Genomic DNA, 27,436 nt, shown 5'->3' with positions numbered 1-27,436 from the left:
GGGGCAGTTTGGTTGCCGTAGTGGCCTAACCCACAACAGCAGCTAACAGAACCGCTCTAAGCTCTCCTACCTGTGCGCTTCCTTTTCCTGCTTCATTTAGTTTTTTCCCAGTGGCTACTTCCAGTGCCACTGCTTTATAATGGCATTCATCATTTTGTCGATGGGATGATGCATCTGTAAACCATGCTTCTGTTAGGTCACTGTCCTCTTTTAGAGGGTTGCTTCCTGGATTGGGGATGGTTCACTAGCCAGAGTTTGGAATGGTGAATTACTGTCAATGTCTTTTTGTAATTTCGATACTTTAATGTTGCCCTCCTTGATTGGCATAATTTCATTTATCCCTTCCAGACAGACATACCATTTGCGAACAGTGGGTTTCTGGGCAATGCCAGCGGGTGGTGCTGTGCCCTTGTAGACCATATCTAAAAGGCAGAAAGGTCTGTGAAGGATCACACTTTGCCCCTTCCTTACCTGTTCCACTCGCTTCACTGCTCGCACTAGGGACAACAGGCCTTTTTCAAGATCTGAATATCTTGTTTCAGTGTCATTAAAGGAGTGACATTTGGATGGGGGTGTTTCTAGGCCCAAAGCTGTTAACTTTTCTTTTATGACATCCATTGTTTGCTTGACCGCTTCTGGGTCCTCACCTCCAATTAGTATGTCATCAATATACTGATAAACAGTGACACTTGGGGGGATAGGAACTTTTGCTAAAATTTTTGCTAATGCATTATGAGCAATAGTAGGAGAATGTTTATATCCTTGAGGCAGTCCCCTCCAAGTGAAAGCAAATTGTGCTTTATCTCTCTCTCCCAGAGGGATCATGAAAAACATGTCTTTTACGTCTAAAGCTGCCATCCAGGTATGCGCTGCTCCTTGAATTTGGGTCACTAATTCTGCAATGTTTGGTAGAGCTGCTGTTAGAGGAGCGGTGTTAGCATTTAACTGCCTGTAATCGATAGTGAGTCTCCACTGCCCGTTTGGCTTTTTAACTGGCCAAACTGGAGAGTTGTAGGGTGGGTGAGTGCGGGTAATTATACCTCGCTCCTCTAGATCTTTTATCACCCCATCAATCGCTGCCTGCGCTGCAGCTGGCAACGGATGAGGACAAGGCTGAGGTCCTTAATGCCTTCTTTGCCTCAGTCTTTAATAATAAGGTCAGTAGTTCCCAGGTGAGCTGGCCTTCGGTGTCTGAGAGCAGGGAGGGAGAGCAAATCGAAGCTCCTGTGATCCAAGAGGAACGGGTCAAGGATCTGCTCCTTCGGCTGGATGCCCACAAGTCTATGGGGCCTGATGGTATCCACCCGAGAGTCCTGAGAGAGCTGGCGGATGTCATTGCCAAACCCCTGTCCATTATCTTTGGGCAGCCTTGGCTCACTGGGGAAGTTCCGCTGGACTGGAGGCTGGCGGGTGTTACCCCCATTTACAAAAAAGGGCGGAAGGAGGATCCGGGGAACTACAGGCCTGTCAGTCTGACCTCGGTGACGGGCAAAGTCATGGAACAGGTTATCTTGAGTGCTATTAATGAGCACATACAGGTTAACCGGGTGATCAGGCCCAGTCAACATGGGTTTATGAAAGGCAGGTCTTGCCAATCAAACCTGATCACCTTCTATGACAGGGTGACCCGCCTGGTTGACGAGGGAAGGGCTGTGGATGTAGTTTTCCTGGACCTCAGTAAAGCCTTTGATACAGTTTCTCATAGTGTTCTGGTTGAGAAACTGGTAACTGCTGGCCTGGATAGGCACACCCTCCTTTGGGTTAAAAACTGGCTGGATGGCCGGGCCCAAAGAGTGGTGGTAAATGGGGCTAAATCCGGCTGGAGGCCGGTCACCAGTGGGGTTCCCCAGGGCTCAGTGCTGGGTCCAGTTCTGTTTAACATCTTTATCAATGACCTGGATGAGGGGATTGAATGTACCCTCAGTAAATTTGCGGACGACACCAAGCTGGGAGGCTGTGTCGATCTGCTCGAGGGTAGGGAGGCCCTTCAGAGGGATTTGAACAGACTGGATCGTTGGGCTGAGGCCAATGGCATGAGCTTTAATAAGGCCAAGGGCAGAGTCCTTCACTTGGGGTATAAAAACCCCAAGCATCGCTATAGGCTCGGGAGGAGTGGCTGGAGAGCTGCCTGGCGGAGAAGGACCTGGGGGTGTTGGTTGACTACCGGCTTGATATGAGCCAGCAGTGTGCCCAGGTGGCCAAGAAGGCCAATGGGATACTGGCGTGTATCAAGAACAGTGTGACCAGCAGGAGCAGGGAAGTGATCCTGCCCCTGTACTCGGCACTGGTGAGGCCGCACCTGGAATATTGTGCCCAGTTTTGGGCCCCTCGCTTTAAGAGAGATATTGAGCTCCTGGAGCGAGTCCAAAGAAGGGCGACCAAACTGGTCAAGGGGCTGGAAAATAAAACTTATGGGGAGCGGCTGAGGGAGTTGGGGCTGTTTAGCCTGGAGAAGAGGAGGCTGAGGGGAGACCTGATTACGGTCTATAAATACTTGAGAAAAGATGGTGGGGAGGTAGGGGAAGGGCTCTTTACATTAGTGACGGGTGATAGAACAAGAGGAAATGGGCATAAGCTTAGTCAGGGGAGATTGAGGTTGGATGTTAGGAAGTATTTCTTCTCTGAAAGGGTTGTCAGCCACTGGAATAGGCTGCCCAGGGAGGTGGTTGAGTCCCCATCCCTGGATGTGTTTAAGAATAGGGTGGATGAGCTACTTGAGGATATGGTTTAATGGGGATTAGGGATGGTTGGACTCGATGATCTCTAAGGTCTTTTCCAACCTAGAAATCTATGAATCTATGAATCTATGAATCTATGGATATTGTTTTATGTTTGTGACTCGGGATGGGGGCAGGGGAATGGACATCTCTAACAGTTTTAGGCTTACAAAGTCAGAACTGACCTGCACCTGAATCCTGTCGCTTCGTCCTGCAAAGCTCCACAACGAGCCATCGGGTAATTTCCATGTCCTCCCATATAACGGATCAAAGTCTAAAATGTTAGTGCTGGCAGCCCCGACTAGTACCTCAGCACGGGTTAATTTCTCCTCCCCCGGCAGCCATAGGGTTACATTGGCTGTTGGCCACTCGTTTACAACGCCTCCAATTCCTACAACTTTCACTTTGCACTGGCTGGGCTTTTTGTCTAAATTCTCAGCTGTTTCCTCAGTTATTACAGACATTTGAGTGCCTGTATCTGCATAAATACTCCTTGGTCCAATTGGAACAGACACGATTGGGTCAGACAATGTGTTAGGGAGCCATTGCGTAGCTAATATCCGCCGGAGAGGGTGGCTCACTGCCCACCCGGGGACTCACGTTTTTTGGCTGGGGTTCTGATAGATCGATCAGATCTGACTGTGGTGCAGAAGGCGCCTGTGAATCTTTAGATTGCGGCTTATCGCGCGGCTGTCCTTTAATGCTGCCACTGCCCTTTACTTCAATAAGAGTTTGAACCATCTTACGGATACCTTCTGTGGCAGTACCTCGCAGTAAGTGTACAGGCACTCCCAACTCTCGAGCTTGATTCCACAAGCTACTCCAATTATTAAGCTGGAATTTTTTCTCAAATTTAGGAGGTGGGGCAGTGAGTCGGTGGACTCAACGTGTATGATCTGTGGGTTTTTCTAGGGTTGTATTGACCCAACCTGTTCGGCGCCCGTAACTGATTAAATCCTGTAGTAAATCAGCCCAGCTAGGTATAGGAGCTGGCTGTTGCCTCCTCAGCAAGCCTGCATTCCTTGCAATGTCAGCTTGCAGACGATCCTGCTTGGCTACTAAATACGATTGTAGGCTAGGAGGGAGACCACGAATTAGGGGTGTTAAATGTTCGGGATCAATGGGAGCCAACATGGGGGATCTCGTTCCCAAATTTCTGTCGTATATTGCTTGTACACATGCTGCCTTTTGCACTGAAGAAGCCAAATCTGCTAGGTTGGCAGGGGACAGGGGACTGTTCACGTTCTAGCGCAAACTTCACCATTTTCATCATAAGTTTTGGCCTGAACTATTGGTCTTAAAGGAAGTGGCTGAGAGTTGGGGTCGGGGGTTTCCATAAATTCATTATCGTCATCCTCATCACACCAGATGTCCCCGTCCCAAGTCTTGGGATCTGCATAATGTGCTGATTTACGGAGATGTCTGACCGAAATGGAGGATTGCCTTTCCAGCAATTCTCTCTCTCTGCGCTGAGCCTCGGCGAGCAGAGTTTTAAGGTGGTCCATTTCAGTTGTAAGGCGGTCCACTTCTGTTTTAAGGTGGTCCTTTTCAACTTTCATTAAGACCTTAGTATGATCCAATTCGGTCTTAAGTTGATTATTCTCAATTTTAAGCTGACCATTTCAGTTTTAAGATGGTCCTTTTCAGGTTTGAGATTATAATTTTCAGTTTTGAGTTTATAATTTTCAATTTTAAGTTTATCGTTTTGGGTTTCCAATTTTTCTTTCGTCTCCCTCTCAAAAGCCAATGATGATTTTAATACCTCATTTTCTGATTTCATGGTGGCGTATTCTGCATCGGCAATCTGTTTCGAGGGGGCTGAAGAATCTTTAGCTTCCTGTTGTGCACAAGGCAGGCTCCAAGCACAGCACAGATGACTCACTTTTGGCCTTTTCTTTTACCTATTTTAAATCGCTGTTCAGCCTGGCATTGTTCAATGCGTTCTACTATTTTCTCCTCATCTCCAACGTTTCTGAGCCCACTCCTTCCCAGCTGGGGAAGGGGCACATTTATGGGTTTTTTTAGCAGTTTATCCATGGCTATCCGGTCCGTGACGACAATTTTACTGTCACGTTAAGTGGTCAAAACAACCAGTCTGTAACTTTGGAGAGTACACCAGTTTCGGTAGTACTATAACCCAACGTCCTTATAAGGAGCAAAAGTCGCTAGAACTTTTGGAAATAATTTGGCGAGTACACCGGTACACCGGTTTCAGTACTATAGCCCAATCTCCTTACAAGAAGCAAAAGTCTCTGGGACCTCTGAATATACTTTGGCAAGTACACCGATTTGGTAATACTATAGCCTGACCTCCTTATAATAATAAGGGCAAGAAATCTCCAGGACTTTTGAATATAAACATATATTTTATTCGTGACAGAATATAGATTCGTAGAGAGCCGGTGATAGTGACTGACTACAAAAACAACTTTAATTAAAATACTGCAGTGATAATATAAAACTATTACTGATCGGTGATAATACCAAATAGCTGCAAGGTGTTAGTAAATAAGTGCACATAACACAGAGTTCTTACCCAATAGGCGTCCCTGTGGGGGGAGTAGAGAGGTTCAGCCCGTCGACTGATCCCAGACGTTCCGATGGGGGGGGCTTCTCCCTAACATTCCCTTTGTCTGTTGCCATTTTTACCTTTTTCATATCTTTTAGGTAGAGCTCAAGTGACTTTAGTCATATGTAAATTTCTCTCATGAGGGGTGGTCGCAGCTCGGAGGTGGGTGGAAGTGTGACTTAGTAGCTGAAGGACACAATTCCGCCATCACTGCTGAGGCAGCGGCTGTGATTCACTTCCCTTGATGGCATTTTTATGGTTATCTTTACCAGGCGCCTCTCATCCCCGATAAGAGGGATGAGCTGTGATACCTCCGTGCCGCTCTGCTCCCCATTTCAAGGGTATTGAGGCCTTGTTTGTTCCTGGGAGCAGCAGCTGTGCTTCATCTCAGAGCTGCTCTGATATTAGCTGAATTCTGGGGAACAATATTCTCCCATTCCCCTCCAATTTCAGTCATTTTCCCACAGACACCAGTAACAGTATCACACATGCCAGATGGTCCAGATTTGCGCCCACAAGCTCTCAACTTGCTCCTGATGGGCTCCAGGCCACAACCATCCTTCTGGCCTCTGCGGGACTTGCTCCAATCTGTCAGGCGCTTTCTGGTGCTGGGGAGCCCCAGACTGGACACAGCCGTCCTGATGCGGTCCTGTGGTGGGTTAAGCTTGGCCAGCAGCCAGACACCCACCCAGCTGCTCACTCACTCCCCTGACTCAACAGAGCAATGGGAGAAAATAAACCAGAAATACTCATGGGTCAAGATAAGGAAAAGGAGATCACCTACTAGTTACTGTCATGGGCAAAGAAGAGTTGACTTGGGAATGATCAATTTCATTTATTACCAATTAAAAAAAGATTTGAATTGAGACAAACTATAACAAAAATATTCAAGACCATTCCCCCACTGTGCTACTTTTTCCCAGGCTCAAATTACTCTTTTATTCCCAACTCTTCTACCCACTTAATCCCAGGACATGCAGAGAGGGATGGTGAACGGGGGGTTACAGTCACTACAGAACATCTCTGCCACTCCTTCCTCTCACTTCTCCCCTGTTCCAGTGTGAGTCCTTTCCATGGCATCCCACCATATTTGTGGTCAAGGCTATGTCTTATTCTTTGTTTCTGTCTTACTTTTCTCATTTATTCTCACAGAACAGAATTTATTCTCACCTCCCTGGCTAACAGGGGAGGTACCAGCTGACAGGAGGTTGGCAAACATGATGCCGATCTACAAGAAAGGTAAGAGGGAAGACCTAGGGAACTACAGGCCTGTCAGTCTGACCTCAGTGCCAGGGAAACTCATGGAGCAGATCATCCTTAGTGTTATCATGCGTCATGTACAGGACAGTCAGATGATGAGGCCCAGTCAACATGGATTTATGAAGGGCAGGTCTTGTTTGACCAACCTGATCTCCTTCTATGATAAAATGACCCGTTTAGTGGATGAGGGAAGAACTGTGGATGTTGTTTACCTCGATTTTAGCAAAGCCTTTGACACTGTTTCCCATAACATTCTTCTGCAGAAGCTGGCTGCCTATGGCTTGGATGGGTGTGCGCTTCGCTGGATCAAAAACTGGCTGGATGGCCGGGCCCAGAGAGTGGTGGTGAACGGAGTTAAATCCAGCTGGTGGCCGGTCACCAGTGGTGTTCCGCAGGGCTCAGTGTTGGGGCCTGTTCTCTTTAACATCTTTATCAATGATCTGGATGAGGGGATCGAGTGCACCCTCAGCAGGTTTCAGATGACACTAAATTGGGAGGTAGTGTTGATCTGCCTGAGGGTCGGGAGGCTCTACAGAGGGACCTGGACAGACTGGATCGATGGGCCGAGGCCAACTGTATGAAATTCAACCAGACCAAGTGCTGGGTCCTGCACTTGGGCCACAACAACCCCCTGCAGCGTTCCAGGCTTGGGGAAGCGTGGCTGGAAAGCTGCATGGCAGAGAAGGACCTGGGGGTGCTGGTCAACAGCCGATTGAACATGAGCCAGCAGTATGCCCAAGCAGCCAAGAAAGCCAACGGAATCCTGGCACGGATCAGAAACAGTGTGGCCAGCAGGAGCAGGGAAGTGATTGTCCCCCTGTACTCAGCACTGGTGAGGCCACACCTTGAGCACTGGGTCCAGTTTTGGGCCCCTCACTTCAGGAAAGACGTTGAGGTGCTGGAGCGAGTTCAGAGAAGAGCAACAAAACTAGTGAAGGGTTTAGAGAACTTGTCCTGTGAGGAGTGGCTGAGGGAGCTGGGACTGTTTAGTCTGGAGAAGAAGAGGCTCAGGGGGCACCTCATCGCTCTCTACAATTACCTGAAAGGAAGTTGTAGGGAGATGGGGGTCGGTCTCTTCTCCCATGCTATGAATGACAGGACGAGAGGGAATGGCCTCAAGTTGCGTCAGGGGAAATTTAGGTCAGATATCAGGAAGAATTTCTTTCCAGAGAGGGTTGTGAAGTATTGGAACTGGCTGCCCAGGGAGGTGGTGAAGTCCCCATCCCTGGAGGTGTTTAAAAGCTGTGTGGATTTAGTGTTGAGGAACATGGTTTAGTGACCCTGACAGTGCAGGTTGAACGGTTGGACTCGATGATCTTGAGGGTCTCTTCCAACCAAATGATTCTATGAGTCTATGATTCTATGATACTGCAAAGGGAGAATGTCCTCAACCCTTCAACAAATCTCTTCATTGTTTCTCTCATGACCTTCCCCATGATTGGGGTTGTGAACATGCTCATCATTGTGCTTCTGCTGGCAAACCAGTCTCTATTCAACCCTATGAACTTCTTCCTGCGGAATTTTTCCTCCCTGGAGACTCGCTACAGCTCCATCACCGTATATCAATAGACAATATGTGATCTATCTATCTGAAGAAAGTTAATATATTTTCATAATATAAAGACTAATTGGCATAAGAGTTATGTAGAAAATTTTTCGTAACCTTGGACCAGGAGATGTCTGTGGCCAGATGGATTGTGCAGAGAGCTATTTGATGGTCAGGGGTCACCTTTTCGTGATCCGGAATTTTCCACTCCAACATGCAGGAAGTCATGCCAAGGTGACAGGAGGCTGGCATAGATGAGAAAGGAGCTCACGACTAACATCAAGTCTGAAGAGGAAGCACAGAGAAGGTGGAAGCTGGCTGCCTTCCAGCCTCACTGGTTCTGTGAGTGTGCTGAGTCATATTAGTCTGTGTGTGCGCACTTGTTGGTGTGTTGGGGAACTAGAGGGACGAGGGAATCCTGAGACCAGATCCTAAATGGATGGACTGTACTCAGAGAGTAGTGGTCAACGGCTCGATGTCCATGTGGAGACCGGTCACGAGTGGCGTCCCTCAGGGGTCCGTGTTGGGCCCGGCCCTCTTCAACATCTTTGTCGGTGACGTGGACAGTGGCATGGAGTGCACCCTCAGCAAGTTCGCCGATGACACCAAGCTGTGTGGTGCCGTTGACATGCTGGAAGGGAGGGATGCCATCCAGAGGGACCTCGACAGGCTGGAGAGGTGGGCCCGTACCAACCTCATGAAGTTTAACCAAGCCAAGTGCAAGGTCCTACATCTGGGTATGGCAATCCCAGGCACAATTACAGACTGGGTGGAGAATGGATTGTGAGCAGCCCTGAGGAGAAGGACTTGGGAGTACTGGTGGACGAGAAGCTCAATATGAGCCGGCAATGTGCTCTTGCGGCCCAGAAGGCCAACCGCATCCTGGGCTGCATCAAGAGGAGCGTGGCCAGCAGGTTGAGGGAGGTGATTCTCCCCCTCTACTCTGCCCTCGTGAGACCTCACTTGGAGTATTGCGTCCAGTTCTGGAGTCCCCAACATAAGAAGGACATGGACCAGTTGGAGAGGGTCCAGAGGAGGGCCACGAAGATGATAAGAGGGCTGGAGCACCTTTCCTATGAGGACAGGCTGAAAGAGTTGGGGCTGTTCAGCCTGGAGAAGAGGAGGCTCCGGGGTGACCTTATAGCGGTCTTCCAGTACCTCAAGGGGGCCTACAAGAAAGATGGGGAGAGGCTGTTCAGGAGGGCCAGTTGTGATAGGACAAGGGGTAATGGTTTTAAAATAGAGGGAGGTAGATTCAGGTTGGATATTAGGAAAAAATTTTTTACCATGAGAGTGGTAGAACACTGGAACAGGTTGCCCAGAGAGGTGGTGGATGCTCCATCCCTGGAGACGTTCAAGGCCCGGTTGGATGAGGCCCTGAGCAACCTGATCTAGTTGGAGATATCCCTGTTCCTTGCAGGGGGGTTGGACTAGATGACCTTTGAAGGTCCCTTCCAGCCCTAACGATTCTATGATTCTATGATTCTATGACTGTCTGAGACCACCTCCTGCAGGGATCCGTACCGTCTGCGTGTCTGTATAGGTACATCTTTCACTAACGTAGCCTATCATGCAAGCAGCCCAACCCTCATTTCCCTTTCTCCACACACTGTGGTTGGGCTTAGCCTAGAGACCTCCCGAGGTCCCTTCCAGGATGAGTGACTGTGCATTTCCTTCAACCACAGGTCTTCCCTTGATGATGACAGAGAGAGCGCTCAGATTCACACAAATATGGAAGTAAGCAGACATAAGTTGGGTCCACCCAGCTGTGCCTTTTTTGTCCTACTCAGCTCATTGAATCAAGGGTGCTGGGCAGGTAACCCCAAACTGGCATCATCACATCCTGTGCTGAACTTTTGCTGTTCCTTTTCCCTCTTTCCCCCTCCCAAATTATTCTCCTTAATCATCCTCATAAGTTGCTCCACAAAAAGCCCACCTCTGCTCTTCCCCCACCGGCCCTGGCTTTGCGAGCTTTGTGGCCTTGTATAGAATTACTGAAAGAGTTGTCGTGCTGATTCCTGTGTGGGTCAGTACAAAACTAGTAAGTCCTTTCATTAGCTGTCGTGTCCTGCTACTTCTCCTGCTGTTATCTTCTGCTGGTGGCTCACCACAACAATGGTGATCCATTCACATGCAAAAATTAAGAGCTGAGAACCTTGAGAAATGCTGGGATTTGGCCAACAGAAACTTCTTCAGTTTTGCAAGAAGTGGCCAGTCTTACATTAGAGGGAAGAATAACCCCATATATCAGGAAACCTGACAACTGAGCTATGAACCTGAGGAGAAGGGCCTGGGCACTATGAGGGACACCATATGAGCCAGTGGTGCATGCTCACCATGAAGAAGGACAGCTGCACAGGGGCATGTGTTAGGAGGAGCCTGGCCACTCAGACATCTTGAGTTTTCATCCCCTCCAGTGAACCATGGTGTGGCCACATCTGAATTAGTGTGTCCCTCTGTGGGAATTCCTACTTTAGACAGGTGGGGAGGGATCAGAGAGTGCCCGAAGGAGATCTGCACATGTCCTGTACTTAAGGCCCCAAATTTTTGCCAACCTCTTCCATCTCAACACAACTTCAGGAACATGTTGACCCTGGTCAACCACTGTGCTCTCCAGACAGCTCCCGATTCCCCTCCCAGAGGATGGGTGTCTTCAGTGTCTCCTGTGTGAAAGACCTGGAGGTGTTCTTCAGTCACACTCACCATCTTAACTGTCACCAGACATGGACTGGCTCGTAAAGCTAGTCCTATATCTATAAAAGGTCAGAAAAAGACATTTAGTCCTGAGTACACGGAGGAAGAGGAACTTCAGGGGTGCAGTTCCTCAGGCCTCTTTGCAGAAAGAGCCTGGCATGAAGGATCTCCCACTGCACTGGGGAGATCCCGTTCTATGACAGAGCTGCTATGAAAGAGGCGAACTCTGAGCAAGGGTTAGACACACATTTATAAGGGAACCAGGAGACACAAAGTAAGCAAATGTGAAGGAATATAATAACAATGCAAGAAATTAACCACAGAAATAATGATAAATATAATGATTAAAAACATAAAAATAGAACAAAAATAAAAGAAAAAGGAACCAGATACTGTGGCAGTCATTTGTGGAGACAGGTGGCAAATTTCTCACTCTTAAAAAATGTCCATGAAATCAGTTTTCTAATTGCATCCTTGAGCTCCTGGTTTCTCATGCTGTAGATGAGGGGGTTCACTGCTGGAGGCACCACTGAGTACAGAACTGACAACACCAAGTCCAGCAATGGCGAGGAGATGGAGGGGGACTTCAGGTAGGCAAACAGAGCAGTGCTGACAAACAGGGAGACCACGGCAGGTGAGGGAGGCACGTGGAAAAGGCTTTGTGCCGTCCCTGCTCAGAGGGGATCCTCAGCACGGCCCTGAAGATCTGCACATAGGACACCACAATGAAGACAAAACAACCAGATGCTAAACAGGCACCCATCACAAGAACCCTGACTTCCCTGAGGTAGGAGTGTGAGCAGGAGAGCTTGAGGATCTGGGGGATTTCACAGAAGAACTGGTCCAGGGCATTGCTGTGGCAGAGGGACAGTGAAAATGTATTGGCCGTATGCAGCACAGCACTGAGAAACCCAGTGGCCCAGGCAGCTACTGCCATGTGGACACAAGCTCTGCTGCCCAGGAGGGTCCCGTAGTGCAGGGGTTTGCAGATGGCAACGAAGTGGTCATAGGCCACGATGGTGAGAAGAGAATACTCTGCTGTGATAAAGAAGATGAAGAACAAGAGTTGTACAGCACATCCTGAGTAGGAGATGTCCTTGGTGTTCCAGAGGGAACTGGCCATGGCTTTGGGCAGAGTGGTGGAGATGGAGCCCAGATCAAGGCGGGAGAGGTTGAGGAGGAAGAAGTACATGGGGGTGTGGAGGTGGTGGTCACAGGCTATGGTGGTGATGATGAGGCCGTTTCCCAGGAGGGCAGCCAGGTAGATGCTCAGGAAGAGCCAGAAGGCCAAGAGCTGCAGCTCCTGCATGTCTGTGAATGCCAGGAGGACAAACTGGGTAATGAAGCTTCCATTGGACATTCGTTGCATGAAGGCATCAGGACCTGTCCAAGGAGGAAAAACAGTGATAAGTTAGAGCAGACTTTTCTGAGAACAGACCATTCAATCTCATAGAAACACTTCCCCCCTCCCTGCCCCTGCCTGTCCCTCCCCTTTCAGGAAGACCTTCAGCAGGTCCCTGTTGTTATCTCGGGCTGGTGTTGGCTGAGGGTGCCACTGGGAGCAGGGACTCTGCAGGAGTCAGTCTTGCCCTGTAGAAACAGGTAAATAGGAACAGGGGGTGAGCTCAGATTAAATCCACTCGTGATGTCACAGAGCTTCCCAACATTGTCACTCCCAATTTGTCCAACAGCAGAGCACAGCTGTGGGGATTTGGTTTTGTTCTTTTTGTTCCAGTTTCCTCACCACACCTGAGGAGAGCTTTTAGGGCAGAAATCCTTGGAATTTCGGCAGCACTCCAAGTGAAACCTTGTGGGTTCAGAGAGGCCAAGGGACTGTCGCTTATTGCAGGATGGGGAGGACCAGTCTGTCCATCTGTCCTGCTCTCAGCTGCCCTGTGCTGGCATATCTTTCAGCTGGAGGATGATTGTACCCAGATGTTCCCCTGAGAAGAAACTGGACACCGCTGAGAGCAGAGGAATCTGGTTTCCAAGTGCAGCTCTCCAAACCCTCCATCCTGCCTCATTGCAGATGAGGAGGATCTCAGTGCTCCCCTCCCAGCCAGGGACACAGAGGGCTCCTGGCAGCTGCCCACATACTCCATTCAGCAACGTTTCCATATCCTTGGCATTGAGGTGTCATCTCCATGGGGCTGCTGGATAAGACAGAGAGGCCATGGGAGAGATGTGCCCTGCTGGAGGGCAGCCTGTGACAGAGCAGGACCCCCCACCCCTGCCCCAGGGAAACAGCTGGATGTCATGAAGATGAGGTGTCCTGGAGGAAGGGTAAGTTCACTGCCAGCCCCGTACACTGTGGTGCCCAGAACCCCAGACATTAGGAGGGGACATGGATGCTTTTCCTCCATGGACCCATCTGCATGAGATGTCTGAGCTGCATCTTAATCCTCACCCCCCCACCAGTGATTCCATGGGAAGAACAAGGGCAGCAGGACAAGGGGAAAATTCAAAGTGCTCCTGCCAAGGGAGTCAGGACAGGGAGACACAGCTGGACACCTGAGTGTTTCTCCTCTGTTGTGGTTGAGCTGCTGGGAAGGAAACTCACGATCAAGTCCCTGTGACATTAAGGGTGGGAGTATCTGCCGGGTGGGAGAGGAGACCAGGAGTTGCTCTGGGGAACGTGTCTGCACTGCAGAGGATGGCAGGGAGACACTTGATAGCTGAAAAAGAAACTGGACTTTCCAAGACTTGTTTTAAAGTTTTAGAAAGCAGGTATTCTTTATTGCAGCGCTGGGTGCACGGGGGATTTCTCCTCCTAGCGTGCGCACCCGCCGTAGCAGTTTTCTTGTTTTTATACAGACACCCTCATAACCCCCTCCCCCAAAAGGGCAGTCTCTCTCTCTCCCAGGAGATCATTTCCATAGTTCCCGCCTCAGGATCCGCCTCAGGCTCCTCCTTGACGCGCCTCCTGGTGGTCGTGGGCAGGGGTCTCTGGGATGAAGGCCGCAGGTCTTCCTCGCTGTGTGTTTTTCACTTCTTCCCTAAAACTCTAAAACTCTTGTTTTGGCTGGGCCCGTAGAGCCAAACCGTTTCCCTGGCCTTGAGTGGACACCTGGCTGTCTCCTACTTGTTATTGCTCGAAGACAAATGTTAGTTCTTGTTAGTCCTTGTCTCTCCTCTTTGTTTTTCACGAGTTACAACCTTGCCATCATTTATTTTGTCTCTCTTACCAACCTTCTTTCTGGATAGCATTCCACAGCAGGGATTAGTATTTGATAACTTCTAACATTTCACAGAGCTACTTCACAGAGCTATGTATTCCAGAGTTTTATGCAGTTTCGTGTCTACTCTTATACCTATCTATAGAAATAATATAGTTTTATACCTATACCTATCTATAGAAATAGTAGCTAATATAGTTTTATACCTATACCTATCCCCCTATCACACTGAATCCCCCTCCCATGGCATTTCTGGCAGCAGCTCCCTCTCTCTCCCTGCCCATATCTCTGCTGCCTGAAGCCGTCCCTGCTGGGACCTGTCTCTCTGTCCCCAGGTCTCCTCCCTGCCAGTGCTCCCAGCCCTCACCCCACGCACTGTGTGCTCAGCCCTTCCCTACAGACCCCTCCTGGCAGCAGGACACTGACCAGAGACATCTCCGTGTGTGCAGGGGCTAAGGAGCAGCTCAGACAAGTGCTAAAGTGATCCCAGAGCTGCTGTGGGGGACACATCTGCCCCCAGGGGTCAGAGGGGGCTGGGGCACCTCACTCCCATGCAGAGCCCCCTGCCTACCAGAGCTTGAAGGGTCGGTGCCTGAAACTCCCCCAACCCACAGAGCCCCCGAGCAGGAACAGGAGCAGCACCGGCAGGTGGGAAAAGGAGGAGCAGCCCCACATCCTTCTGCCAGGGGAGGCAGGAAGAGAGACAAAGGCCCTGGAGAAAGTGGTCCCCTGAAGGAGCCGTGCCCGCAGCCTCAGCGACAGCAGAGCTGCAGGGCAGTGGCACTCAGCCCCCGTGCTCTGCAGAGGGCCCTGGGCTGGGGAGAGGCACCTCTGCTCTGCTGGAGCTCTGGCTGCAGAGGGGGCGGCTGATGCCCTGTGCCCCACGGCCATGGGGGCAGAGACTGTGCTGGGTCAGAGAGGAGGCAAGGGGGCTTGCTCAGTGGAAGGTGTCTGCACTGGAGGGGGTGACAGGGAGTTTTCCCAATTCTCCTTCGGATGACATCACCATTCTTAGTTTTGTCTTCCTCCCTACCCACCTTCCTGCTTCCCAGACATTTTCCTGCCTTTTCATGGATATTTTCCACCTGCTTCCCTCTCCCACGTAGTTTTCCTCCCAGCGAATTCTGAGAGACCCCATCCCACTGTCTGTGTGCTCAGTTTTGCCCTACAGAAACTCCCCGTGGAAGGGCACTGTCTCGGGACATCTCCCTGCTTGAGGTTGCAAAGAGCAGGTCAGACAGACGGCCATGTTTCCAGCCAAGGGGATGCTGGTGCTGCCTGTAGGCTGAGGGGCAGGAGAAGGCAGTTTATGAGGTTCCCAGCAGACCTAATAATCATGCCATCTATTGATTCAAGAATCCCAGTCACTTCTCAAAATCAGCAGCTCCCTTTCCCATTACACCCCACAGCATGAAATTGTAGACTAAGGGAAGCACCTTCCTTTCCAGGTAGCCCCTGCCTGCACCTTCCTTTTGAAATATTGCCTTAGAAATGCTCTGGGGTTGATCTGTAGCTGTGAGCAGCCCGGACTCACGCAGCACCCTCTTCACAGCAGAAGGACCCTCTCCTCCCATGAGCTGCTGCTTCCACCCATCCTTCTCCCCATAGCGCCGTGGGGAGCTCCTTGGGCAGCTGAGTGCTGACCCTGGCAGGCGGCAGAGTCCCTGCCCCAGCACACAGCCCCTGGGGTGCAGGGACCCTGCTGGGAAGGACAGCCCTGGGCACCCCTGGCTGCACACCCACCTTCACACCCTGCAGCCATCCCCGGGTGAAGGCAGCCATCGTGTCCTGTCCCTCTGACGGTGCAGAAGGAAGCTGTGCACCAAAGCACATCCTTTTCCTCTATAAAGAAGAAACTCTGAGAGTCCTCCTGACAGATCCCACAGGCTGTGAGATGCACCAGCTTTAGCAGATCATTGCAGGAACTGCAGCTGCATTGCCCTGCAGCAGAGACTTACCCTGTTCAGGGCTTCGAACATTTCTCCAAGTGAGCTCTCCTCTTTTCTCCCACTCCCGTCTACCTTTAACCCCTCTGTGCCTCCCCCCTCTCCCCTGGGTGCCCGCAGGCAGTGCCCCCAGCCCTGCTCCTGGGCACAGCTGTCTCTCTGCAGTGCTGCCCGCTTGCCAGGAGCTCCCTCCATCCCAGGAGCCCGTCCCAGCTCAGCAGCACAGGACCAGCCCAGGGCGCCACTGGCTCTGCTCCTCTGGGCTCCCTCCAGGTGTCCCTGGGGCTCCAGGGGAACCTGCTGTGGAACAGCCTGAAGGAATCGCTGATGTTCCCTCCCGCAGCTGTCGAGAGAAATATCTTGGGTAAAAGGAAGACAGACAGAGGGAGAATTTTGGGTTGCAGAGTTTTGGGGGAGTCTGTTTAAGGCCTGAGCAGGCCGAGCTTTGGACATGAGAAAAAAACAAAGAAGCTCTCAAGAATGGTTTGGAATTAGTGGTACTGTCCCTTATAACAGTAACAGGGCGGTGCTGTAAGGGAACTCCTGAAATCCTTCTTTTTGCTTGGTGATGATAAACTGAAGCTGTTCAATTTCCTTCCTGACAGTCATTCTTGTCTGACAAAACAGCTGTAGGTCCGCAAGGGTTAACCACTGGCATGAAGTTTTTACAATGATGCTTTTTTTCTCTCTGCTATCTTTTTTTTATCATTTAAAAATTACATCTCAGAAAATACTGCCCCTGTGTCATCCCTGCTTTGTGTCTTTTCATCTGTTTTTGGCACGTAAGGGAAGGTGGAATAGGGAAGCTGATTTTTTATTTTTATTTAGCCAAAGAGCAGCAAGGAGCAGATCACAGATTAGTTGCAAAGGCACAAAGGAAGTCAGAATTTTCTGTGATGTTCACTGACACCACCATTACCTTCAGTTCCAGTCTCTGAAGTCCCAACTCTGCTGCAGAGATCCTGGAAGCTCCGAGCTCCCTTCAGCTGCCCTGCGTGTCAGGATGTAAAATGAAATGAACCGACTCAAAGAGCGGGTTTTGATTCTTTTCACAGCCTAAAGCACCTCATGGACCAGGGACAGTCCAGACACCACAAGAAGACTTGGTAACTGCACCAAAAAGGGCTCCCAGTAACCAACAAGGGCTCCTGGTAACTGCACAACGAAGGGCTCCCAGTGCACACAAGGAATTCTGGAAACCGCACCAACAATGACTCCCAGTAATCAGTAAGTGATACCAGTAACTACACCAACAATGGCTCTCGGTAACTAAGAAGGGCTCCCAGTAACCGCACCAAGAAGGGATCCTGGTAACCGCACCGACAAAGACTCCCGGTAACCAACAAGGGCTCCTGGTAACCAATGAGGGCTCTCGGTAACCACACCAACAAGGGATGCTGGTAACCTAGAAGGGCTCCCAGTAACCAATAAGAGCTCCAGGTAACCGCACCAAAGAGGGCTCGCAGTAACAAATAAGGGCTCCCAGTTACCAAAAAAGAATCCTGGTAACTACACCAAGAAGGGCTACCGGTGACTGCAGTAACAAGGGCTTCCGGTAACCAACAATGGCTCCTGATAACCACACCAACAAGAACTCTCAGAAACCAATAAGGGCTCCCAGTAACCAACAATGGCTTCCGGTAACCAATAAGGGCTACCGGCAAGTGCACCAACAAGGGCTGATGGTAAGCAACAAGGGCTTCTGGTAATGGCACCAACAAGGGCTCCAGTTAAATGCACCAACAAGGCTCCTGATAACCGCACCAACAAGAGCTCCTGATAAATAACAAGGGCTCCCAGTAACCAACAAGGAATTCTGGAAACCACACCAACAATGGCTCCCAGTAACCACACCAACAAGGGCTTTGGGTAACAGCACCAGAAGGGATCCTGGTAATCGCACCGACAAGGGATCCTGGTAACCAACAAGAGCTCCTGGTAACCATGGAGGGCTCCCAGTAACCGTACCAACAAAGTTTCCCGGTAATGAAGAAGGGCTCCCAATACCCAACAAGGGCTACCAGAAACCACACCAACAGGGGTTCTGGGTAACCACATCAACAAGGGCTCCCAGTAACCAACAAGATCTCCTTGTAACCACACCAACAAGGGATCTTGGTAATCAACAAGGGGTTATTACAACTGCACCAACAAGATCTCCCAGTAACCAAAAAGGGCTCCCGGTAACCAACAAGGAATCCTGGTAACCGCACCAACAAGGGCTCCTGGTAACTATCAAGGGCTCCTTCTAACAGACAAGGGCTCCTGGCAACCGCACCAACTAAGGCTCCTGGTATACCTCACCAACAGGGGTTCCCAGTAACTGCACCAAAAAGGGCTCCCAATAACCAACAAGAGCTCCCGGTAACCAGCAAGGAATTCTGGAAACTGCACCAACAAAGGCTCCCGGTAACCGCAGTAACAAGGGCTCCCGGTAACCGCACCAAGAAGAACTCTCAGAAACCAACAAGGGCTCCCACTAACCAACAATGACTCCCGGTAACCAATAAGAGCTACCGGTAACCGCAATAAGAAGGGCTCCCGGTAAACAACAAGGGCTTTCAGTAACCAACCAGGGCTCCCGGTAACCAAGAAGGGTTCATGGCAACCACACAACCTAGGGCTCCCAGTAACTACACCAAGAATAGCTCCCGGTAACCAATAAGGGCTCTAGGTAACTGTGCCAACAATGGCTCTCCATTTACTAAGAAGGGCCCCCAATAACCTCACCAACAAGGCTCCTGGTAGCCGCACGAACAAGAGCTCTCAGTAGCTAATAAGGACTTCTGGTAACAAACAAGGAATTCTGGAAATCAAACCAACAAGGGCTCCTGGTAACCGCACTAACAAGTGCTCCCTGTAACCAACAGGGGCTCCCAGCAACTGCACCAACAAGGGCTCCCGGTAACTGCACCAAGAAGGGATTCCAGTAACTGCACTGACAGGGGATCCCAGTAACCAACAAGGACTCCCAATAACCAACAAGTGCTCTTGATAACCGCACACACAAAGACTCCTGGTATACCGCACCAACAGGGGTTCCCAGTAACCTCACACAAAAGGGCTCCCGGTAACCATGCCAATGATGACTCCCAGTAACCACATCAACAAACACTCTCTCAATAACCAACAAGGGTTCTCAGTAACCAACATTGGCTCCCGGTAAGCCATAAGGGCTACTGGTAACTGCACCAAGAAGGGCTCCCAGTAACCAGCAAGGGCTCCTGGTAACCAACAAGGGCTCATGGTAACTTCAGAAACAAGGGCTCCTGGTAACTGCACTGAAAAAAGTTCCCGGTAACTAACAAGGGCTCCCAGTAATCAAGAAGGGCTACCGGTAACCGCATCAACAAGAACTCCCAGTAACCAAGGGCTCCCAATAGCCGCACTAACAAGGGCTCCTGGTAGCTGCACCAACAAGGGCTCCTGGTAAAAGTACCAACAAGGGATCCTGGTAAGCAAAAATGTCTCCAGGTAACCAACAAGGGCTCCCAGTAACTGCACCAACAACGGCTCACGGTAACCAGAAAGGGCTCCCGGTAACCAACAAGATCTCCTGGTAACCGCACCAACAAGGGCTCCCGGTAACCATTAAGGGCTCCTTGTAACAGACAAGGGCTCCTGGTAACTGCAGCAACAAGGGATCCCGGTAACCGCTCCAACAAGGCTCCTGGTAACCAACAAGGGCTCCGAGTAACCAACAAGGAATTCTGGAAATCGCACCGAAAAGGGCTCCCAAATAACCAATAAGTGATACCGGTAACTACATCAACAATGGCTCTTGGTAACTAAGAATGGCTCCAGGTAACCACACCAACGAGGGCTCCCGGTAACCGCACAAGTTAGGATCTCGGTAACTGCACTGACAAAGGCTCCCATTAACCAACAAGGGCTCCTGGTAACCAACAAAGGCTCCCAATAACCAATAAGGGCTTCTGTTAACCAACAATGGCTCCCAATAACCAAAAATGGCTCTCAGTAAGCAACAAGGGCTCCCGGTAACTGCACCGACAAGGTCTCCCGGTAACCAACCATGGCTACCTGTAACCAACAAGGGCTCCTGGTAACCACACCAACAAGGGCTCCTGGTAACCAGCAAGGGCTCCCTGTAGATACACTAAGAAGGGCTCCCAGTAACCACACCATCAAGGGCTCCTGGTAACCAATAAGGCTCCCAGTGTCCAACAAGGACTCCATGTAGCCAACGAGAGCTAAAGGTTACTGCACCAACAGGGGTTTCTGGGTAACCAGCAATGGCTCTTGGTAACCAACAAGTCTCCTGGTTACCATACCAACAAGGCCCCAGTTTCCTTGGTGCATTCACCAGATGGTAAAGGGCTAGTGAGATGTTGTGGTTTACGCCGCTTCAGCAACTAAACGCTACACAGGCACTTACTCATCCTCCCCTACCCCCCAGGAATGAGGAAGGGAATTAAAGGAGAAAAGGAAAAGAGACCCGTGGGTTGAGATAAGAACAATTTAATATCACTACTACTAATATATTAATATATACATGTATGTACAAGGATAAATATGTACAAACGAGTGATGTACGGTGTCATTGCTCACCACCCCTTGACCGTGGCCCGTCTCGTCCCGAACTAACAATCTCGAAACAGATAAGTCCCAATACTGCAATCCCGGACAAGCGAGACGCCCAAAAATAGAGAGCAAGACACAGAGAGCACTCTGAGAGTCCAAGAGTGAGAATCCCGGAAGAGCAAAGGCCCTTCTTTCCGGCTGATCCTCATTTTTATATTGGCATGACGCTGCGTGATGTGGAATACTAATTGGCCAATTTGGCCCTCCATCCTAAGTCTAAGCACAAATCATAAGGCGAGTCATGGACCCTCTGTCCCGGCCATGCTCCCCCATACATATACGTACAATGATAAATAAATACGAACGAGTGATGTACGGTGTAATTGCTCACCGTCCCAAGGGCCGTTGGTCTCTGTCCTGCACACTGGCAAGAACATGGCAAGCTGAAAAGTTCTTGAGACCTCAGTGCCAACTACAAACATCAGAGCAAGTGTCAGATTAAAATAAAAAACACTGAGCTCTTCTAGCTGTTAAAAAGAAGAGGTGACTCTGTCCCAGCTGAAACTAGGACACCTCGCCTCGCCTTGTCCTTCCCTCGCCTCACGGTTGCATCGCCTGGCCTCGCCACTCCTCGCCTTGCCCTTTCCTCGCCCTGACTCTCCTTGCCCTCACCTCGCCTTGTCTCACATCGCCTCGGCTTCCCTCACCTCGCTTTGCCTCGCCCTTGCCTTGCCTCGCCTCACCTCGCCATGTCTTCTATGAAGGCATTTCTGTGTAAGGTTGTCCTAGTTTTAGCTGGGACAGAGTTTTTTAACAGCCAGAAGAGCTCCGTGTTTTGGTTTTACTCAGAGGCTCACTCTGAGAAGAATGTTGATAGCAAGATGATGTTTGTGGTTGGAAGTGAAACTCCAAGGACTTTTCAGTGTGCCAGAGTGCAGGAACACGGTGGGACAAGAGGGACACGATTCCCCTTGTCATTTGTGGTGGAACTTAAGTTTGAGGGCCAAACTGGCCAATTAGTATTCCTTATCATGCAGCGTCATGCCCAGTATAAAAGTGAGGGTCAGCCGGGAAGAAGGGCTTCTGTGCTTTGGCTCTTTTGCACTTTTGCTCTTTTGCGCTTGCTGCTCTGTTGCTCTGTTGTTTTTCTTTCTTCTCTCTTTCTCTCCCTCTCTGCCCCTCTCTATTTCGGGGCCTCGCGTTCGTCCGGGATTGCAGCTTTGGGACGAGACGGGCTTCGCATACGAGGGGGTGGTGAGCACCTACACTGTATTAAATCATCTGTATTAAATTGTTCTTATCTCAACCCACGGGTTTCACATTTATCCTTTAATTCTCTCCCTCACTCCTGGGGGTGGGGGAGGGGGAGTGACCGGCTGTGTTGTGGGGGGGGACGTTTTCAACCTAACCCACGACAAAGGTCTTCTTATGATGAGCTGTTGCAGGAGAGAACCTGGCATGATATTCATTTCAGGAAACTTCAAGCTCCTAAGGAAGAAAGGTCTCATTTCCCCAATTGCATCATAATCATGTGTTTGCCCTCCTCACCCCTCTCATCTATCAAAATTCACTTACAAAATTTCTTCTCAGGTGAGAAACTGTTTCCTGAAGATCATCAGCCTTCTCTTCAAGCCTGCCTTGAGAGCATCTTCCATCAGCTGGTTCCTCGGGCTGAAAATAAAGGGACACATCAAAGTAGTGACCACTGTGTTAAGGGCCACGGTCTTGTTATAGGAGATGTGGTGACTCGCAGGATGGACTTACAGGAAGATGCAGCTACTATAGATCAAGATGACAATGATGAAGTGAGAAGAGCATGTAGAGAATGTCTTGTGCTGTGAGGGAATGGAGAACAAGCTAAGTATGGTGTTAATGATGTAAAGGTAGGCCATTGCTGTCATGTTCACCTCTGTGCCTGGCAAGGTCATGGAGCAGATTCTCCTGGGAACCATGCTAAGGCACATGGAGAGCAAGGAGGTGGTGGGTGACAGCCAACATGGCTTCACCAAAGGCAGATCGTGCCTGACCAACTTGGTGGCCTTTTACGATGGGGTGACAGCATCGGTGGACAAGGGTCGACCAATGGATGTCATCTACCTGGACTTGTGCAAAGCTTTTGACACTGTCCCGCACGACATTCTTCTCTCTAAATTAGAGAGGCATGGGTTTGATGGATGGACCACTCGGTGGATAAGGAATTGGCTCAATGGCCGCACTCAGAGAGTAGTGGTCAACGGCTCAATGTCCAAGTGGAGACCGGTCACGAGTGGCGTCCCTCAGGGGTCCGTGTTGGGCCCGGCCCTCTTCAACATCTTTGTCGGTGACGTGGACAGTGGCATGGAGTGCACCCTCAGCAAGTTCGCCGATGACACCAAGCTGTGTGGTGCCGTTGACACGCTGGAAGGGAGGGATGTCATCCAGAGGGACCTTGACAGGCTGGAGAGGTGGGCCCGTACCAACCTCATGAAGTTTAACCAGGCCAAATGCAAGGTCCTACATCTGGGTCGTGGCAATCCCAGGCATAAATACAGACTGGGTGGTGATTGGATCGAGAGCAGCCCTGAGGAGAAGGACTTGGGAGTACTGGTGGACGAGAAGCTCAATATGAGCCGGCAATGTGCTCTTGCGGCCCAGAAGGCCAACCGCGTCCTGGGCTGCATCAAGAGGAGTGTGGCCAGCAGGTCGAGGGAGGTGATTCTCCCCCTCTACTCTGCCCTTGTGAGACCTCACTTGGAGTACTGCGTCCAGTTCTGGAGCCCCCAACATAAGAAGGACATGGACCAGTTGGAGAGGGTCCAGAGGAGGGCCACGAAGATGATAAGAGGGCTGGAGCACCTTTCCTATGAGGACAGGCTGAAAGAGTTGGGGCTGTTCAGCCTGGAGAAGAGGAGGCTCCGGGGTGACCTTATAGCGGTCTTCCAGTACCTCAAGGGGGCCTACAGGAAAGATGGGGAGAGGCTGTTCAGGAGGGCCAGTTATGATAGGACAAGGGGTAATGGTTTTAAAATAGAGGGAGGTAGGTTCAGGTTGGATATTAGGAAAAAATTTTTTACTATGAGAGTGGTAGAACACTGGAACAGGTTGCCCAGAGAGGTGGTGGATGCTCCATCCCTGGAGACGTTCAAGGCCAGGTTGGACAAGGCCCTGAGCAACCTGATCTAGTTGGAGATATCCCTGTTCCTTGCAGGGGGGTTGGACTAGATGACCTTCGAAGGTCCCTTCCAGCCCTAACCATTCTATGATTCTATGATTCTATGATTCATTAAGTCCAGGAGGATGATGGACAAAGGCATGAAGGTGATCAGCTCAACAATCTGTGTTTCTGCCCAGGACAACTTGATCAAAAGCACGCTGTCACAGAAAAAGCGGTCAAATCGATTGGCATTGCAGAAGGGCATCATCTTGGCAACCAAGACTGGAGACAACGGTGGCCAGGAAGCCCACAGTCCACAAGCCCAACAGTAGCTGAAGGCAAGACTGTTCATGAGCATGGGGTACTAAAGATGGTGGCATATGGCCACGTAATGGACATGGGACGTGACAGCCAGAAGAAAAAAGTCGATGTAGCCCAGAAGGGAGTAGAAGTAGCCCTGAGTTGAGCATTCTGGTTAGGAAATGGCTTTGCTGCCCATCAGCAAGTTTCCTATGGCTTTGGGTGTGAAGGATGTAGTGAAGAAGATCTCCAAACAGGAGAGGTTACAGAGAAAAAGAGTACATGGACCTGTAGAGATCTCTTTCAGCAAGAACAAGGGAAATGATCAGCATGTTTCCCCCTAAGATCACCAGGTACAAAGCCAGGGGAGTGGTTGCCATGAGGTGCTCCCGATGGTGGAGGGAGGGGAAGCCCAAGGGAAGGAACTCTGTAACAGTAGTGTGGTTCAACATTTCTACTTCTGAGCTGCAGTGAGGGAGGGCAGATGGTCAGTGGAGGAAACAGTGCTTCAGGAGGTTTAAAGATGAGACACAATGAAAGAATGAAGAAGGGTGAGAAAAGAGATTCATGGGGACATTCAGACAAAGGCTGGAAGGAAAACAGAGGAGAGGAGAATCATCCTGGAGCAAAGAGACATCATTTCATGCACTAAGAGCAAACTCAGTGTGGGGGTTAGGGTAGGAATGCACGATGAACAATATGGAAGTTGTTGTGTTTGAGCTCTTCACCCAAGAGTCTCTTTACAGTCAATGGAGAAAAAATGGGCTTTTTCTCATCCATTCTTCCTCTAGTTAATTCAAACAGATCTTGCAGTGAGGCGTTCTCTTGGAAACACCTCAGCAAAGTGGCTTTCACCTTTTGATTAGGAGAGAAACAGAGAAAGCAGCTTGAGGATGGTGATAAGTGAGGAGACGTGTGGGAAGTAAAGGCAAAGGGACAGTTTGAGAAGAGGGAAGTTTTCCTCCCTGGGAAAGGTTTGGGTTTCACTCAAAACCAGAGCCAAAGAGAGAAAAGACAAACATCTTGTGTTTAAAGCTCTCCCGTTTTCAGGATTGTCTTTCCCTCCACACTTGCACTGTGCCAGGTAGAACAGAAAGTTTTGTAAACAGATTCCTCCTCAGTCACTGACAGCTTCCCTGCTGAAAGAGAGTTTTGATTGATAGAACATTCTGGCTGTCAGAGGGAAAAATAAAAGATTAAAAACCCAACACAGACAATGCGTATAAACCAAAGGAAAAACCTATGGATTTGCTTCTTTCAGGAGCCTCAACTTTACCGTCTGATCCCTGACCGTTACACCCCTGCCCAGCTCTTCCCTGTCTGTAAGTACGATGCCCCACAGGGCACATCACCTCACTGGCTCCTCCATCACCCCTGTAAGGAAGACGTCACCAATGAGCTCCAAACCCCTCCTGGATGGCTGGAACCTCACTGCATTGCCCCTGCAGCACATGCTGGGATAGTTTATGTCTGCCATGAGGGATGGGGCCATGAGGAACGGGGCCTGCAAGCATGAGGCTTCTTCCAATTGTCTGAAGAGGCCTCAGCTGCTTCCTCTTCCTGATCAGTGGAGTCCATAGCAGACATCCACCCAGCACAGCATTGCCCATCTTGTTCTGCCCTCTCCTGCTGGCCGTTCAGCTCTCAGCTGACTCATTGTCCATCCCCAGGCAGAGCTCCATGGCTTCCTGCTGCTCTCTCCCATAAAGGGCAACTTCCCCTCTGAGTCCAGACCTATGGCTTTGTCAGTCCCAGACCCCCAAGACCCACAGTTTATCTAAGAAGGGGTATTTGTAGTGCCTTGCAATTCCTCTTGCTGTTGTCTTGTGACAAATACCACAACGCAGATGAATCAGCCACATGCAAACATGAAAAGCTGAGCAAACGGTGCTTCAGTCCATGGGGACCTCGAGAAAATCTGGGGTTCAACAAACAGAAATCTCTTCAAGTTTTACAAGGACAAGTGGCCAGTCCTGCATCAGGTGGTGGTGGGGGATGGGGAGGGAATAACCTCATGCATCAGGACAGTCTGGGATCTGTCCGGCAGAGGAGTGACTCTGAGGAGAAGGGCCTGGGCACTACAAGGGATGCCCTATGAGCCAGTAGAGTGTGGACACTATGAACAAGGGCAGATGCAGTGTATCCAGTGGAGTTCTCTCAAGGTGGGGCTCGGGACCTAGTACACCTGACCTGTGTGGGTGGCTGAGGGACCTGGAGTTCCTTGGCCCAGCAGTGTGGAGGCTCCAGGAAGTATAGGAGTAGCCTGAGAGTGCCTGAGGGGTGGTTTCAGAGATGATGAAGCTTCTCTCTGTAGTAAGAAACAGCATGAGAAAGAAATAATGATGCAATGTGCAGCTGGGGAGGTCCAGACTAGACATAAGGAAGAAGAAATGTCACTGGAAAGACAGTGCTGTGGTGTAACAAGTCACTCAGAGGGAGACTGGATCAGCCCAAGGCTCTGTGTTTCCAGGAACAGTCAGGGAGGATGGGGGATACCAATACAGGAAGGAAGATGCTCAGGTGAGAGCAAGGTGTGGAAGGACAGCCTATGGTGGAGATGGTAGAGGGATGAAGAAAGCTGAGAAGCCCCCAACAGAGGTGAGCTCTTTCTCCCCTCGACTGTGGCTGGTGTCTCTGCACTGATGCCTCTGAGGAAGCCCCTTGCCCTTACAGTTCCCGGGTCTCATTGCCTCCCCTTCCCCACCCGAGAGCCTGGGATGTGTCGTCCCATAGTCCTGCCCTTGACATTGCACATGCCCACATAACAGTGCCTCAGGAAGGGCCCTGAGCACTGTGTGAAGGACAGGATCTCCCTTCCCAGGGGCTGGGGGTCACGACTTGGACCTTTGGCTCAAGGCAGCACATCCAGGTTTCCTCAGGATCTGTTCCACCTTTTCCTTGCCTTTGCCTACCTGTCATCTCTGCCTCCAGTTTTCTGCTGTAACCAGCACCTGGGGAGGCTTTGCCAGTGATGGTCCTCAGGGGGACCCATTAACATTGCAGGAAACTTTGGAGTTTGCCTCTGACTTGGACTTCCCGAGAGGCGTCTGAAACTGCCTCTGACTGCCTGAGGGTCCTGGAGTCAGCACCAAACCCACCAGAGGGGTCATTAAAATGTGCTGGGCTGGTCCTGTGCTGCTGAGCTGGGCCGGGCTCCTGGGATGGAGGGAGCTCCTGGCAAGCGGGCAGCGCTGCAGAGAGACAGCTGTGCCCAGGAGCAGGGCTGGGGGCACTGCCTGCGGGCACCCAGGGGAGAGGGGGGAGGCACAGAGGGGTTAAAGGCAGACGGGGTGGGAGGGTGCTGGGAGCTCAGAAGAGGAGAAATGTTCACAGCCCGTGACACAGTGAGTCTCTGGGTGCGGGGCAGGGCAGCTGCAGTTCGGGGAGGGATCGTGTGAAGCTGGAACAACCCACAGCCTGTGGGATCTCTCTCTTCTATGGAGGAGGAGGACACGCTCCAGAGCAGGGCTGCCCTGCTGCACTGTCAGAGGGACAGGACATGAGAGCTCCTGTCTCCCACGTACAGCTGCAGGGTGTGAAGGTGGGTGTGCAG

At 50.5% G+C, this 27,436-nt stretch overlaps 1 pseudogene; it reads right to left on the bottom strand.

Annotated features, from left to right (window-relative positions):
* Positions 1–11,187: 11,187 nt before the first annotated feature.
* LOC104383976 (olfactory receptor 14A16-like) lies at positions 11,188–12,146 on the bottom strand (annotated as a pseudogene).
* Between the last annotated feature and the right edge of the window lie 15,290 nt (positions 12,147–27,436).

This window comes from Tauraco erythrolophus, unplaced genomic scaffold (genome assembly GCF_009769465.1).
Source record: "Tauraco erythrolophus isolate bTauEry1 unplaced genomic scaffold, bTauEry1.pri scaffold_40_arrow_ctg1, whole genome shotgun sequence".
NCBI classification, from domain to species: Eukaryota; Metazoa; Chordata; class Aves; order Musophagiformes; family Musophagidae; genus Tauraco; species Tauraco erythrolophus.
The sequence above is the reverse complement of the archived record's forward strand: the minus strand, read 5'-3'. Positions and strand labels throughout refer to the sequence as shown.